The sequence below is a fragment of the Schistocerca serialis genome, chromosome 10 (assembly GCF_023864345.2).
Source record: "Schistocerca serialis cubense isolate TAMUIC-IGC-003099 chromosome 10, iqSchSeri2.2, whole genome shotgun sequence".
Classification (NCBI taxonomy): Eukaryota; Metazoa; Arthropoda; class Insecta; order Orthoptera; family Acrididae; genus Schistocerca; species Schistocerca serialis.
In genome coordinates this window covers 145,465,131-145,483,197 of record NC_064647.1, presented here as the reverse complement: position 1 = coordinate 145,483,197, position 18,067 = coordinate 145,465,131, and positions in this window count along the sequence as shown.

The window sequence follows — 18,067 nt, the reverse complement described above, 5'->3', positions numbered from 1 at the left end:
GCAAACTGATATCGTAAGTTTGTGTTTGGAAACCTTTCCATATGTTTTAATTCTGAGCAAACACAGAAAACATAAAGGACATGGGGAAATCACTAAAGAGATACAAAATATAAGCTTGGAAGAAAAAATCCACTTGAAATTATTAAATTTCTATGTTCATTATTAATATTCATAATACTTACATGAGGAGTTGGGGCTCTTGGACCTGGATAGAAACAGTTAAGGATGTAAATGATTAATGGAAAATCTCATATAAAGATGTGAAACAAATACTAACAAAGAGATAGAGGGGCTGGCCAGTACTTAGCTCAGTACAGCCGATAGATACACAAAAAACAGAACCGAAAATTTACGTTCCTAGCTTTCGGAACAAATGTTCCTTTATCAGGGAGGAGAGAGGGGAAAGAAAGGGAAGAAGGGAAAGTGCATTCAGTTACTCACAACCCAGGTTATGAAGCAACGGGGAAAGAAAAACAGGGAGGGTAGCAAGGATGGAGGCATGGTTGTCAGAGAGAAGTCAAAGATATTCTACTGTAAATACTGTGCCAGCTTCAAACCAAAGAGGATGCATACAGAAGTAAAGAGGTATATAGTATAAAGATAAACACAACTATGTAGGATGAAAAGATGCGTGAATGGCTAAAGAGGAAAGGGAAGACTGAATAGTAAATGGGAGTGAGGTTGTTTAACGTAGGTTCGGTCCAGGGGGATGGCAGGATGAAAGGATGTGTTGGAGTGCAAGTTCCCATCTCCGCAGTTCAGAGGGACTGGTGTTGGGTGGGAGAAGCCAAATGGCACATACGGTGTAGCAGGTTTCTAGGTCCCTAGAATTATGCTGGAGGGCATGCTCCGCTACTGGGTATTGGACATCTCCTAGGCGGACAGTTCGTCTGTGTCCGTTCATGCACTCAGCCAGTTTAGTTGTCATACCGATGTAAAAGGCTATGTAGTGGAGGCATGCCGGCTGATAAATGACATGTGTAGTTTCACACGTGGCCCTGCCTTGAATTGTGTATGTTTTATCAGTAGCGGAGCTGGAGTAGGTGGTTGTGGGGGGGACGCATGGGGCAGGTTTTGCAGTGGGGTCGGTTACAGGGGTAGGAACCACTGGGTAGAGAAGGTAGTCTGGGAATATTGTAGGGTTTAACAAGGATGTTACGGAGGTTAGGGGGGCGACGAAAGGCAACTCTGGGTGGTGTGGGGAGAATTTTGTCAAGGGATGATCTCATTTCAGGGGTTAACTTGAGAAAGTCATATCCCTGGCGGAGTAATTTGCTGATGTATTCGAGGCCAGGATAATATTGGGTGACAAGGGGATGCTTGTATGTGGTCTGGGGGTAGGAACATTGTTGTTGGACGGGGAGGAATGTATTGCTCAGGAGATCTGTTTGTGGACAAGGTCTGCAGGATAGTTGCGGGAGAGGAAAGCACTGGTCAGGTTATTGTTGAGGGATTCGTCACTGGAGCAGATACGTTTGCCACGAATACCTAGGCTGTAGGGAAGGGAGCGTTTGATGTGGAATGGATGGCAGCTATCAAAGTGAAGGTACTGTTGTTTGTTTGTGGGTTTGATATGGACAGAGGTGTGGATGTGAGCTTCAACAAGATGGTCAACATCCAGGAAGGTGGCTTAGGTTTTGGAGAAGGACCAGGTGAAATTCAGATTCGAAAAGGTGTTAAGGTTATGGAGGAAATTAAGGAGTGTTTCTTCACCATGAGTCCAGACCACAAAGATATCATCTATAAACCTATACCAGGCCAAGGGAAGCAGCTGTTGGGTCTTCAGGAAAGCCGCCTCCATGTGGCCCATGAAGAGGTTGGCATAGGACGGAGCCATCCTGGTTCCCATGGCCGTTCCCCTGATTTGTTTGTAGGTCTGGCCTTCAAAAGTGAAGTAATTATGGGTGAGGATGAAGTTGGTAAGTGTGATAAGGAACGAGGTTTTTGGAAGATCTTCGGGTGGGCGTTGGGAGAGGTAGTGCTCAAGGGCAGAGAGACCATGGGTATATGGGATGAACGGACACAGACAAACTGTCCGCCAAGGAGATACCCAATACCCAGTAGCGGAGCATGCCCTCCAGCATAATTCTAGGGACCTAGGAACCTGCTACACCGCATGTGCCATTTGGCTTCTCCCACCCTACACCAGTCCCTCTGAACTGCGGAGATGGGAACTTGCACTCCAACACATCCTTTCATCCCGCCATCCCCCTGGACTGAACCTACGTTAAACAACCTCACTCCCATTTACTCTTCAGTCTTCCCTTTCCTCTTTAGCCATTCACATTTTTTCATGCTACATAGTTGTGTTTATCTTTATACTATATACCTTTTTACTTCTGTATGCATCCTCTTTGGTTTGAAGCTGGCACAGTACTTACAGTAGAATATCTTTGGCTTCCCTCTGACAACCATGCCTCCATCCTTGCTACCCTCCCTGTTTTCCTTTCCCTGTTGCTTCATAACCTGGGTTGTGAGTAACTGAATCCACTTTCCCTTCTTCCCTTTCTTTCCCCTCTCTCCTCCCTGATGAAGGAACATTTGTTCCGAAAGCTAGGAACGTAAATGTTCGGTTCTGTTTTTTGTGTATCTATCGGCTGTAATGAGCTGAGGTAAGTACTGGCCAGCCCCTCTATCTCTTTGTTAGTATTTGTTTCACAGTTAAGGATGTGTCACTCTGACCTGCTTGCGCACCAGCTGCTTAACACGTACACTAACAGCAGTACTGTCAAATGAATCAATAGGCATGCTTAGGAAATAGAAAATGGAAAGGAGAGAAAAATGCAGCTGCAGGGAGAACTCTGCATCAGAGAAAGGAGGTACTGTTTAATGGTATAAGACTTATCACTATCAGATTTTCGACATACGTCTTTCAGTTCCAAAGCAAAACTCTTTTGGTATGAGTGAAGATTTCATTCCACAGTAAGTTTAACAAACTGATCATTGTAATAGTTTTACATGGCTAGGAAGAGCATAATCATCTGTCTCCCCCCCCCCCCCCCCCCCAAAAAAAAACAAAAAAAAAAAGTTTCAGAGCTCCTCATTGTTTGTATATTCGAGCCACAATGCCTCAACAAGTTGAGGGTCTTCTGCTTACACTCTATTTTTCAGACTTCAGCCGTTTCTAGGTAGCTGTTTTCATGCAGTGAAACCCCCCTTTCCAAAATGTTAGCTTTTCCCTGCAGCATAATTTTCAAGCTCTGCACAGGATACTGAAGTGAGGATATTTTATTTTCTTTCTCTTCTGGAACACTCACTTTCGAACCGTCTTTGTATTGTAATAATACAATTTCTCTTTGTGAGATAAGTAACATGTTGATGTTACTTGAAACCTCTGAATAATAATAATGAAAGCCCATGTTTTCCTTTCATAAACATTGCTACCGTATTTCATCAACAAAGTAGATCTGTAGTTGCTCTGTGTATCACTGCAACCACTGCTGTATAATGATTACACCACTTTTTTTCAAAAAATCTTGAGTAAACAACTCTAATCAAAGAATCCGCAGCTCGTGGTCTCGCGGTAGCATTCTCACTTCCCGAGCACGGGGTCCTGCGTTCGATTCCTGACGGGGTTAGGGATTTTCACCTGTCTTGGGATGACTGGGTGGTGTTGTGCCGTCTTCACCACCACCACCACCACCACCACCATCATCATCCATTCCCATTACGGTCAGAGGAAGACAATGGCAAACCACCTCCGCCAGGACTTTGCGTAGTACGGCGGTGTGGGTCTCCCGCATCGTCTCCTATACTCTGTCATAGATTATGGGACATCAACATCATCATCATCAATCAATCAAAGAATGTACTGTCCTCACAGAAACCTTTTTTACCAGGAAAGCAGTCTTCTACTGCTTCATTGTTTTGTTGGCTCAAAATCTCTGCCGAACCAATGTGACTGACAAAAGCAACCTTCAATATGACGCCCTCTCTTTCCGCATTACCAACAGTGATGTGTACCACCTCTGAATGTGCAGGACAAGCTACCATCCTGTGATTTAAAAACACATCATGTCGCTGTAGTAAAGTTGCTCTCTGCCACATATGAATAACTTATTTTCTCTCTATCTGTCTAATAAAAATGTTTCTCTGTTGTCTTTAGAGGCAGTATCTCCCTTACTTTTTTTTGTACCATTACAGCAGTGGCTTTTTTATATGAAGTCTATTTATCATACTTAAGAACAGTAAATTTCTGCTGAATTGTAACAGCTGTTTTTATCTCTCATGTATTCTTCAGTCTGGGTCTGATAACATTTCGTCTTTGCCAGTGCTGTAACTTCACTGCAGCGGCCTTTTACTTGGGTAGTTCACACTTTAAACAGCAACAAAAGTGTTTCCTCTCCGTGACTGTATATAGTGTCATGTGCTGTAATATTGCCTATTATATCACCCCACCCCCCCTAAAATTAGAGATGGAAATGCAAGTCCTACATTGTGTATTTTGTGCAGTTTTGAGAAATTTGACACTCTTTAAGCTTTGACAGGAATGTAGCCAGCATCAGTGTCCCTATTACTAATGTAATAAAGAAACACGAGTGCAGTGATATGGGCACATTATGAGAAAGAATGAGAAAATGTGTCTGAAAATATTTTGAAATAAATGTTCAAGGAAAACACCACATGCAAGGAACAGAAACTGCTGTATAGATACAGTGAAATCGGATATAGAGGAAAGAGGGTTCCAGTTGGAAGATACCGAGCAACAGATGATCTATTAGGATCCGAGATAGCGAGTGTTTGTATTCCACAGCCAGGAAGCTGGAGCTGGGAAAGAGATGATAAACGGCTAGGTAAACAGCAGCAAATGGACTTAAATGAAAATGATAGGTATGATTAAAAATTGTGTATATATGACTACACAATGGAACCAAAAACTTCTCAGCAATTTTTGTTTGTAATATGAACTGTTTCTTAATGTTTCCTGGCAGGTTAAAAGTGTATACCAGACTAAAAGCCAGTAGCAGATCTTTCCTTTGGTGGGCAGCCTCTATAGACTGAAAGATTCCTTATAGAAACAGCACCTACATTGTGGAATTGTCATTTCTCCAGCATATCCCTTCTCTTTCCTGGAGTCTTGTCTAGCAAGGTTGGCAGGAAAGCTTATGAAGTGGCTGGAAATGTATAGTAGGACTGTAAATCGGAGCTGGGAGGCATGCTTGGATAGCTCAGTTGAACACAATTTTGTAAGTGGCCAGGGAAGTTCATAATAGCCTATTCTGCACTCAAGAAAAAAGATTTAATCTGTCTGTGATTTGATATTTTACATTGCCACATCAACAGTTGCAGTTTATTCACCTATCCTTAATGTCACAACAAAAGCAATCAATAATTTATAAAATTATTTAATTGGATAGATAAAAAATCTACTCACCAAGCGGAAGCAGAACACACACACACACACACACATAAGAGTGCTGTGATTGGCAAGCTTTTGGAGCCAGTGGCTCCTTCAGGCAGAAGGGTTGAAGGGGAAGGAAGAAGGGTGATGGGAAAGGACTGGAGAGGTCTAGGAAAAGGGGTATATTTTGGGAAAGTCACCCAGCTGGGGGAGGCTTACCATATGGGATGGGAAGGAAAGACTGACTGTTGGGAACTGCATTCGGACGAGATTTGAAAACGTGAGTGCTTTTTAAAGGTGGAAGACAGGGTAATACGCAAGACAAAGATTACTACTAAAGCATCTTGCACGAGTTAAGTTCTCTTAGTGAGAAGGTAAGTGCTTTGTACGTAACAGAGGTGGGAGCAGGTGGTGAAAAATAGACTCGAAAGACAATGAAAGATGTAGCAAATTAAAACAGAGTGAAGCAAAGTCATTACTGTGAAAAGAAGCTGAAACAGAAGAAATTATCATAAATTAAGGCCAGGTGGGTGGTGAGAGCCAAGGACATGTTGTAGTGCTAGTTCCCACCTAGGCAGTTCTGAGAAACTGGTGTCTGGGGGAAGAATCCAGATGGCGCGTGTGGTGAAACAGGTGCCGAGGTTACGAATGTCATGTTGTAGAACGTGCTCTGCAATGTGATATTGAGAGTTGCCAGTATATACCCTCTGCCTATGCCCACTCATCCTAATTGATAATTTGGCGGTAGTCATGCTGATGTAGAAGGCTGAACAGTGTTCACATAATAGCTTGTATACGACGTGTCATTTTGCAGGTGGCTCTCCCTTTGATAGTATATGTTTTGCCAGTTATAAGGCTATTATAGATGGTGGTAGGAGAGTGCATATGGCAAGTCTTGCAGTGGGGATGTTCCGGGTAGGAGCCATATGATAGGGAGATGTGTGCAGGAGCAGCATAGAGTCTGACAAGAATATTGCGGAGATTGGGAGGACGATGGAAAGCTATTCTAGGTCTGGTGGGCAAAATTTCAGACAAAATGGATCTCATTAACTAATGGATCTGATTAACACTTTCCAGACCAGGATAATACAAGTCACCAATGGTGTGCTCCGATGCTGTTCTGTGAAAAGATCAGCAGTACCAGGATTGGATTTGATGGCCCAGGAAATCTGCTTTTTAACTAGGCTGGTGGGGTAATTATGTGCAGTGAGGGCTGAGGTGAGAATGTTGGAGTATTGCTGTAAAGAGTTTGCATCTGAACAAATACATTTGCCTCGGATGCCAAGGCTGTATGGGAGGGAGCATTTGACATGGAAAGGATGGCAACTGTCAAAATGTAAGTACTGTTGTTTGTGGGTAGGTTTAATGTTGATGGAAGTGTGTAGCTGGCATGGGATTCAGAATAGGACCATGTGAAATTTAATTGGGAGAAAGTATTCAGAGATTCCAGGAATTTTAGCTGGTCAGCCACACCATGTCATCAATGTATCTAAACCAAACCAGTGGCTGAAGACATGGATCCCAAGAAACCCCTTCCAAATGACCCTTGAAAGGCGTAGGAAGGAGCCATCCTGGTTCCCATGGCCGTACCCTTGATCTGTTTGTACGTCTGCCCGTTGATGTGTTTGTATGTCTGCCCTCAAAGGTGAAGTAGTTGTTGGTGAGTATAAAGTTGATTAAGGTGAGTAGGAAGGATGTCATAGTTTGGAATCAGGTAGGCGCTGATTGAGGAAATGGTCAGCAGCAGATTGACCGTGTACATGGAGGATGCTGGTATAGAGGGAGGTGGAATCAATGATGACAAGCAAGGTGTGTGGTGGGCAGTGGCGGATTTAAAAAATTTGCGCCGCTAGGCATACTATATTACATGTGCCCCCCCCCCCCCCCCCCTCAAAAAAATATGTTTTAAATAATAACTATTACCCAATCACTTCAAAATTGCCATTTTGGTTGGGAGCGCTGTGAGCTGTTTCCATACTATGCTGTTCGTTGTTCTGAAGGACGTGTCAGCGGTCTAGTCACGCTCAATCAAAATGTAATACAGTTACTGAACTGTACTTGGTGTACGGCAGCGGATAAAACAAACTTAAAACTGTGTTATGTTAACACATTCTTCTGCTGAAAGACAACAGAAATGAACACAAGGAAAATAACTTTTCTTTTATGGCCTAAAACTTCAGCAGAGCATCTAGGAGACAATGGATTTTTGTTATACATTCACTTTTTAATATGTTCTTTTACACAAAACCATTAAAAATGAAAATAAACAAGTTGTGTTACAATCTAAAAATTGAAGCGAACATGTCATACATTAGAAATTAATACATAACTTTACAGAGATGAGTTTAGAATTAAAATTAAACTGTCATTTTACGATCTAATAACGTAAATGTGTAGCAGATAAAAAACACGTTCGGTATTAATATGTGAATCTATAGGAAAGCGTAAGAAATGAAAATGAAAATAGAGATTACAGTGCATGAACTAATAACTGAATACACAACAACACACAGAACTGGATTTGCTATTGCATAATTTTACAGACTAGTGTAGAAAAATCAAATTTGTTTTATAATCTAATAGTTAACGTGTAAAGCACTAGGGTCTATGTAGCTAGATGCTGTATAATTAGTGTACACAACACCTTTCATCCATGTAAGGGCTGAACAGTTTTGTACTGCAGCTACTGCTCTCACCATAGCTCTTTCTAATGGTATTAACAAAGCTTTCACGTATTTATTAACACAACTGGATTATTTTTTTTAACAATTCTTCGTCTGAATGTACTCTCCGATAATGTATATATCCTCGGTAACTATACATTTCAGCAGACACCAAGAATACGCATCAGTTGTAATATATTACAGTATATGTAGTATGACTTGACTGTACAGTGCCAAGTGGTTTGGGTCATTCGAGTATTGTTAAGTATTGTTCGGTCATGTCTGCACGTAAACGACGTTTAGTTCTGCATTCTGCCATTGGCAATTGCAAAATAAACAGATAATATGTAGTATGTAAATCCAATGAATGTGCTATAAGTTATAATAAAAATCACATTATAATCTTAATTTTTTAAAACTAATATGAATAAATAAACAAACTCACCAGTCAGCAAAGTTTGCATCTGGCTTTGACAGGATTCCAAACCCAATGTATTGCTATCAGTGTCAACACTATAACCACACTTTTGTGTCCTGCCAAAACATGGCCAAATGTGTTACTTGTAGAGATACTCATGAAGGTGATTGCTTGCCTCTTCCTCCCTACTGCATCATCTGTAATAGCAACCGTGCCACCTCCTTGTGTGAGTGCCCCATGTATCTCAATGAGCAGCCAGTTCAGGAGATCCAAGTGAAGGAAAAAGTACCTTACCCTGTCGGTTGCAAGTTGTTGGCTTGTTGAAAGCCCTGCGTTTTACCATCTGGCACTTACCGAACCATTCTTGCTACGCCTCAGTACACAAAGGACATGACCGTGCGGACTTGCAACCTCCAATTCAGTAATGCAGTTGTAAAATCACCCAGTATCATGATAGCACCCCATCTCCTCCTCCTACAGTTGCGCAACAAGCCACCGAATCTTCGCCCTCGACAGTGAAATCAGTGCTACAAAACTGGCGGGCTGGAGGGAAAACTCCCGTGAAAACTTTTTACATTCCTCCATCCAACAAACATTAAGGTCTTTGTCCGCCAACCATACAGGCCCTAAGAAATCGAAGATACTCTCAACAGTGCTGCTGCATGAAAGCCTCATCAGGCCGACTACCATTTCGCCGGTGCACACTGCCTACATTTCTCTCCCCAGGTAGAATGCCAATACCTCATTAGATTTCATAGAACAGGAACCTCCAGCATCTGCAACTTGTACCACAGTCGAAGGTTGGCACTCGCAGCTGCCAAAGTGACTGCCCCTTGTTTGTTCCCTCCGCCCCATTCCCCATTACGGTTCTTCTCCAATGGAACATTCATGGTGTTCGATCCAAGAAGGAGAAAAGAGGCCTGCTCTTGGAATCACAGCACCTGAAAGTTTTCTGCCTCAACAAATGAAGACAATGTGTCCTCATGACCACTTCGACCTTTTGGATTTCCTTCCAGTCCACTTTGACCTTCCCCCCAAGGACAGCATTCCATCTAGATGGGGAATCGTTCACCTCATTCGGGATAATGTCCGTAGCCAAACCATCTCATTGAAAGCCCAGCCAGAAACTGTTGCGCTCCAAATTTTCCTACCTCATTTCACCTTTCCTCTCTGTAATGTGTACATCCCTTCGTCATTACGCTCAGGGAGCTCAGCATTTAGTTGCTGGGTACGGGCTTGGCGACCCCGGGGTCCCTGAGCTGGGGACTGGGAAGTGCCACCAGTCCTCAATACCGTAAGCTCTGAGCGTGCTTAAATGACCACTGTAAGACGCGACAGTGGAACGTTGTATGGTACAGAGCCCGGGGATCTTGGCTTAACTGCCTGGGTCGCGAGGATGGTATAAACCTCTATAAAAAAAAACCTCAATCTCAAGGTGTGCTGCGCGCCGAGGAGATGGATGGCTGTAGAAGTAGAACAGTTGCTAGTGGGTGACCTCTGGGGAACCTGCCGCCCCCAGTTGTATTAGGCTTACACAGGCAAGCGGGGCTCTGTCTGGGTGGACATTCCTTCCCCGAGCTGCTCGTAGGACCACCATGAAACGAAATACGAATAGTGCACAAGTACGAGTCTCTAAGAAAGGAAAGTTCAATGCTTTACAGTATAAACCCCAATCAGTCCCTTCCCTGTCCACACCAGGGGAGGAACGGCGGCCTAAATTACCTGGTGACACGTATTCTCCTAGATTTCTGGTTTGCAGCTGAACAAATGGGGACTCATTTCTGACCACAAAGCCTCAGTTTTTTGTGGAAAATTTAGAGGACAAGTGTGGAGAAGTTGTTGGCATGTCTAAAATGAGGTCTGGAGCAGTCCTCATACAGACAGCATCCCCAGCTTAGTCACGCATTGCTTGCTTGTGACAAGCTCGGTGATGTTGCAGTCTCCATTACGCCTCATAAGAGCCTCAATATGATTCAGGGACTTAATTTTCATCATGACGAGCTCCGTGCAAATCTGGAACACCGCGGCGTCCACTTTGTATGACGTGTCTTCAGGGCACCTAAAGATAGTAGGTTCGCCACAGGCGCCTTCATCTTGGCTTTCGAGGGTGACACGCTGCCCGAGAAGGTCAAGGTGGTGATATATCAATGTGATGTTAAGCCTTACGTCCCTCCTCCCATGTGCTGCTTTAAGTGCTGGAGGTTTGGGCATATGTCATCGTGATGTGACGCCAACCCTACCTGTCGGGATTGTGGACATGCCTCCCACCCCAACGTCCCATGTTTGTAGCCCCCTGTTTGTGTCAACTGCAGACAGAAACATTCACCTTGCTCGTCAGACTGTGCAGTTTATCAAAAAGAACGGAAGCTTATGGAGTATAAGACCTTGGACAGGCTCACTTATACAGAGGCTAAACTCAAGTACGATCGACTTCACCCTGTGTGCATTTCATCGAGGTATGTTGCAGCAGCTTTGATGTCGCCATCCCTGTTGAAGAGCCCCCAAGCTCAGCCGCTTTTTGTGGGCCCTCCATCCTGGCCATCTATTCCTGCCCCACTGGTAGTTGGGGAAACACACTCTTCCATTGCTCCCCTGTTTTCAACATGGGGAGTAACAACCCCTCCTTCTATGGGGACTTCAGTCCTCACCTCTGCGCTGGAGAAGTGCCCGCCTCCTCCGCCTCCCCTCACGCAGAAGGGATCACTTGGTGCCCTCCCTTCCATGGTTACTGCCCCTCCAGATGTCAGCCAGTGGCTGAAAAAGCCACCACCTTAGGCCCGTAGGACTTCCAGGTCTTCCTCGGTCCATGAAACTGGGTCGGGAAAGCACACCCAGCCTGATAAACCGAAGGACAAATGGGACCCTATCATAAAGAAGAAAAAGCAAAAGGAGAAGGACATAGAGACAGAAAAGGAGTTTACCACTGCACCTGAAGATGATGTGGAGCATCTAGCGTCCACTCAGGAGCTAGATGTTGCTCGAGCCGCAGCTCCTATGGAAGCTGATCAGGCTACTTCGCAATTGGTGGCGGCGAGCGTTTCTAAGGCACGACCCGTCACCCCAAGGTTCTTTCATGTCTTCACAGTCGGATACCATTATCCTTCAATGGAATTGCTGTGGTTTTTTCCACCACCTTGCTGAGTTGAAACAGCTTTTGTGCCGCTTCCCTGCCACTTGTCTGGCCTTACAGGAAACCTCGTTTCGTGTTCGGCGGACCCCCTCCCTCTGTGGCTACCGGGGTTACTATAAGAACTGCGCAGAATACGACAGGGTGTCTGGCGGTGTCTGTGTTTCTGTTCTTGCCACTGTTCCTAGTGCCCCACTGCCACTTCACATGGCTCTTGAGGCTGTGGCTGTTAGAATCCGGGCAGAAGTGGAGCTTACCATCTGTTCCCTCTACCTTCCCCCGGATGAGGTTGTCCCTCTTGCTGACCTAGCTCCCTTGTTCGCCCAGCTCCCCCCACCATTACTCCTTCTGGGGGACTTTAATGCCCACCACCCTTTAAGGGGTGGGGCCCAGATCTCGGGCCAGGGTAGGAACGTTGAAGCTCTCTTGGCATCACAGGACATTTGCCTCCTTGATACTGGTGCTCCCACATATTTTAGCTTGACTCATGGCACATACTCGGCCATTGACCTCTCTCTTAGTAACCCAGGTCTTCTTCCATACCTCAGTTGGAGGGTCCACGACAACCTCTGTGGTAGCGACCACTTTCCTATCCTGGTTTCTCTTCTTCAATCCCAAACCCCTGGCCAGCTGCCACGATGGTCTCTTCGTGGAGCTGATTGGGCAGCCTACATCTCAGCTACTATGGCCATTGCTCCGCTTCCTGGTGACATTGATTTGGCAGTGGACGAGGTCACTATGGCCATTGTTTCTGCTGCCAAGGCAACTGTCCCTTGATCTTCAAGTACCCTAAGGCGTAAGTCAGTCCCTTGGTGGACACCACAGTTTGCAGAAGCTATCCAGGACTGCCGGTGAGCCCTGCAATGACACCGGCGTCATCCTTCCCTAGAGACTCTGGTTGCCTTTAAATGGCTGCAGGCCCGGGTGATACGTTGCCACCATAGGTTCTTGCACCTCCCCATTGCAGGTGTGGTCGCGGGTTCAGCGCATTTTTGGCTTTCGCCCTCATGCGTATGTCCCTTGCCTTTCTCTTCGGGGTACACTTTGTACTGTCCCAATCGCCATCGTCAAACATCTGACAGAGTACTTCACTTGTAGTTTCGCGACAGCAGGCTACAGTGCAGAATTCCATGCCATTAAAGAGCAGGCTGAGCGTACGCAGTTGTCGTTTCGCACGCACTGTTGGGAACGATACAGCACCCCGTTTAGTGAATGGTAGTTCCAAAGTGCCCTTACAGCTTGCCCCGATACCTCTCCAGGTCCAGAGCGAATTCACAACCAGTTTCTTCGCCATCTCTAGGCGCACTGCAGGGTGAATTACTTGCCCTGTTGAACTGCATCTGGATGGAGGGCGTTTTCCCAACTCATTGTCAGGATAGCGTTACCATCCCAGTGCTGAAACCTGGTGCAGATCTGCTGGTGGTTGATAGCTGTTGCCCTATCAGCCTTACCAGCATTATGTGCAAACTCCTGGAACGGATGGTGAGTCGGCGGCTCATGTGGATCCTCGAAGCTCGGGGCCTCAGGGCCGCTCAGCGATCGACAATTTAGTCTCGCTAGAGTCGGCTATTCATACAGCTTTTACTCGGCGAGAACATCTAGTTGCTGTTTTCTTTGATCTTCGGAAGGCGTACGATACCACCTGGCACCATCATATCCTTGCTACGCTGTACAAGTGGGGCTTACGGGGTCCACTTCAGATTTTTCTACGGAATTTTCTCTCCAATCGCTCCTTTCGGGTTAGAGTTGGCACTTATTTTAGCTCTGCTCGTATTCAGGAGAACAGTGTCATGCAGGGCTCGGTTCTCAGTGTTCCCCTCTTTTTGGTGGCGATTAATGGTCTTGCGGCTGTGGTGGGCTCATCGGTCTGTTCCTCTCTATATGACGATGACATTTGTCTGTATTACAGTTCCCCAAGCATCAGTGTCACTGAACGGCAGCTGCAGGGAGCTATCCGTAAGGCACATTTTTGGGCAACCATGGTTTTCAGTTCTCAGCCTCTAAGACCCGAGTGATGCATTTCTGTCGTCGTCAAATGGTCCACCTCCATCCAGAGCTCTACCTTGTCAATGAACTCCTTCGTATTGAGGAGACGCATCGCTTTTTTGGCATGCTATTTCATCCTCAGCTCACTTGGATACCTCATCTTCGCGAGCTTAAACAACGGTGCTGGTGGAACGTCAACATCCTTCGCTGCCTCAGCCACATCGTTTGGAGGGCTGCACGAACAGTCCTCCTACAGATCTATAAGGCCTTAGTCCAGTCCTGTCTCGGCTACGGGAGCATGGTGTATGACTCAGCAGCACCTTCAACGTTGCAGATCCTCGACCTGATTCTACATTGTGACGTCAGACTGGCGACAGGTACCTTCTGCAATAGTCCGGTGACTAGCCTTGTAGATGCTGGAATTCCTCCCTTCGATTCTGCTGACAACAGTTGCTTGCTTCATACATCGCCCGCGTCCATGCCTCGCCCGACCACCCAAACCGCAGGCTCCTTTTTCCATCTTTTGCACTCCCTTCCCCATGACGCCGGCCTAGGTCGGGTCTCCCGATCGCGGTCCACGTTCGTTCCCTTCTCTCGTCACTCGAGTCTTTTCCCCTTCCTCCACCCTTCCGGCTCTCTTCTTCTACCCCTCCTTGGTCCCTCCTTTGCTTGTGGCTTTGCTTGGATTTGTCCTGCGACTCCAAGTCCTCTGTTCCACCTGCCAGTCTTCGTCAACAATTCATGGCTCTTCTTGCCTTGTTTCGCAATGCAGATGTAGTCTAGCTGGTTGCTCTTTATCGTGCACTCGCTCACCTTTCCTCCTACCCTGGGGAGTCATTTGTCATATGCAGTGACTCCCTGAGTGGATTGCAAGCACTCGACCAGTGTTTTTCTAGGGACCCTTTGGTGCTCGGTATTCAAGATGCTGTTTTTGCTCTCGCCGAGTGTGGTCGTTCAGCGACGTTTGTGTGGACCCCGGGCCACATCGGCATTCCAGGAAACAAATGTGTCGATCAGTTGGCCAAGTAGGTCACCACTTCGCCACCCCTGGAGCTTGGTCTCGTGGAAAGAGACCTCTAGTCAGCCCTACATCGCAAGGTCCATGATGTCTGGAGCTCTGAATGGTCTGTCTTGAACACGCCAAATAAACTCCACATGGTAAAGTCGTCCATGGCTGTATGGAACTCATCCTTGAGGAGAACGCATAGGGACTCAGTTGTTCTCTGCCATCTCCGAATTGGACATAATTGGTTGACCCACAGCTATCTCCTTTGCCGTGAGAACCCACCCAAGTGTAGCTGTGATGCAGGGCTGACAATGGTCCATCTTCTGATGGACTGTCCCCTTTTAGTCCCCTTGCAGCAGTCCTTTAATTTACCATCTGCACTTCCTTTAATTCTAGGTGACGATGCCTCTATAGCTGACTCAGTTTTACGTGTTATCCGTGCAGCTGGGTTTTATCGCTCACTCTAGTGTGGGCACTCTCGCATGATTTCTCAGGCTACACCCACTCCAGCGACTTTTAATTGCGGTGTGGACACCAAAATAGTGTCTTTTATGGTAACAAGTTGTGTTGGTACCTCTATCAATGCTTTCCAGCTGGAAGTTCTACAAATTCATTTGTAGTTGAGTGGTTAACCTTTTACCTGATCCATCAACCACTGTAGTCTGTTGTACTCTAGTCAACTATTTGCTCTGCTCCTTTTAAGTGTCCTCTATTTTGTGTTATTGCGGTGTTCGTTTTAACTCTGTACCCCTTGGTGTTCCCTCCTTCTGGGTGCAGAGGTTACGCTTTTACTGTATAGGCCTTTTACAAGTATGTCTGTCTGGAACAGGGGACTGATGACCTTGATGTTTAGCCCCCATCAAACCCCAAAACCAACCAACCAACCAACCAACCTTTATCATTCACTGCCACCTGAGCAGACTTACTCCAGCTTATTGGCCAGCTCCCACACCCCTTTTGGCTGCTCAGTGACTTTAATGCCCACCATCCCATTTGGGGCTCTTCAAGTCCTGTCTTGAGTATTCCCTTTTTGCTGACCATCTCAGTCAACTCAACTTCATCTGTCATAACAATGAAGCACTCACGTTTCTTTCAGACTCCACACACACCTATTCCTATTTGGATCTCTCGTCCTGTAGTGCCCAGCTAGCCCGTTGTCTCGAGTGGTTCGCTCTAATTGATAAGTACTTGAGCAACCATTTCCCATGTATATCTGTGTACTGAATCCTACCCCGCTGTCATGTAAACCCAATTTGCAGCTTTTTGAGGCTGACTGGAGGCTTTACTCCTGCCTGGTGACCTTTGATGAATTACATTTCCCCAGTTGTAATGACCAGGTATGGTACCTTATGAACTTATCCTTACTGTCTCTGAATGTTCCATACTGCACTCTTCTTCTTTTCCACTGTTTTTCCAGCTCTCCTGGTGGGCTGAGACATGCTGCAATGTGTTTGTGACTGGTGATGTACTCTTTGCGTTTTTAACCATCATCCTTCAATGGCATTTTGTATTCATTAGAAACAGTTGTGTACACCATGTCATCACATTATTCAGGTTAGCAAAAAAGCTTGGTGGATTTCCTTTGCTAATTATTTTAAGTTTCACTCCCTCTTGTCGTGTGGGGCAACCTCCGATGGCTCTCTGTGACCGATATTCATTGCCCATTGTCCAGCCTGACCTTAGCAGATGTCATGAGGACCATATTGCTATCTCCAACACCTTGGGGCACTATTTTGTGGGGATTTTGAGCTCCACCCACTATCACCCACCCTTCTCTCTCAGAAATGAGTGGAAGTGTCTCAGGTGACACCCTTCTCCTCTCAGAATCGTGAATGATACAATGCTGCCTGTACTATGAGAGAGCATGACCATGCTCACCTCACTCAACCTTCCACCTCAGGGATGGACAATGTTCACATTCAGATGTTGCAGCAACTCTCTCTTGTGGGCAAGCACTTTCCCCTTCATACATACAATCACATTTGGGCAGATGGCACATTTTCCAGATGCTGATGTGAAGTTACTGTCATACCCATACACAAGTGTGATAAGGGCAAACACCTTCATTCTAGCTACTGCCCCATTTCCCTCACCAACTGTGTTTGCAAGGCGATGGAATGTATGATTCATGGCTGGCTGGTATGGTGGGTCGAATCTTGCAGTCTACTAAGCAGTGAACAATGAGAACTTTGTGTGTGCTGTTCTGCAGTTGACCATCTCATCACTTTGTAAACCAATGCCATGAATGGTTTTCTGTGGAAATACCAAACTGTGGCCATGTTTTTTGATTCAGAGAGAGCCTACAACACCTGCTGGAGGGTTGGTGTCCTCTGTACTCTGTACATGTGGGGCTTCCCAGGCCACCTGCCTCATGTCCTTCCGGAATTTTTAGAAGACTTAGTTTTCAAGGTACATGCGCATTTTGCGTTGTTGGACACCTTTATTCATGAGAACAGCGTGCCTCAAGGGTTCGTCCCGAGTGTCATCCTCTTTGCTATTGCCATTAACTCTACCATGGACAGTCTCCTGCCAGGCATCTCTGGCTCCCTTTTTGTCAATGATTCTGCGATCTATTGCAGATCTCCATGGACTTTTCTCCTTGAGCCGTGTCTTCAGCGATGTCTCAATCGTCTTTACTCGAGGAGCATTGACAGTGGCTTTCATTTTTCCACTGACAAAACCATTGGACCACTGGTATTAAGAATTTCAGGCAGCACAATGGGTTTCTTCCACTGTCTTCACATCTTGGACCTGATGCTTTTCTTTTTGCTGAAAATATGAAATTCCAGGATTTCATGCTTGGCAGGAAACTTTCTTCGTCGTACATGTTTACCTGGCTGCACACTCTACCTGGTCCCTCAGTGTCTTAGTGTCCTAAAAGTACTTCCCAGGGAGTGGATCGGACTACCCCCTTCATTTATAGTGATCCTTTGTCCAATCAAAACTAGATTATGGGTGTTTTATTTGTCTGCACGTCCATCCATCTTACATCGTTGTAACAATACATCATTGTGGAATGTGTTTTGCCTCTGGTGCCTTTTACACTTGTACAGTTGACTCTCTATGCAGCAGCTGCTGAACTACCACTGTCATAATGCCGTGATGTCCTCATTGGATACACTTGCCGTATGTCTTCCTTGCTCAGCCACCCACCCTATGCACCCTTTTTCGATGACTCCCTTGAAGCCAGTATGGGGTCCACCCTTCTTCTCTGTTACCTTCTGGAGTTTGCTTTTACCTTCTGGAGTTTGCTTTTACCTTCTGGAGTTTGCTTTTACCTTCTGGAGTTTGCTTTTACCTACTGGAGTTTGCTTTTACCTACTGGAGCTTGCTTTTACCTACTGGAGCTTGCTTTTACCTACTGGAGTTTGCTTTTACCTACTGGAGTTTGCTTTTACCTACTGGAGTTTGCTTTTACCTACTGGAGTTTGCTTTTACCTACTGGAGTTTGCTTTTACCTACTGGAGTTTGCTTTTACCTTCTGGAGTTTGCTTTTGGCTACTGCTCCAACAGCTTAACTTCATGC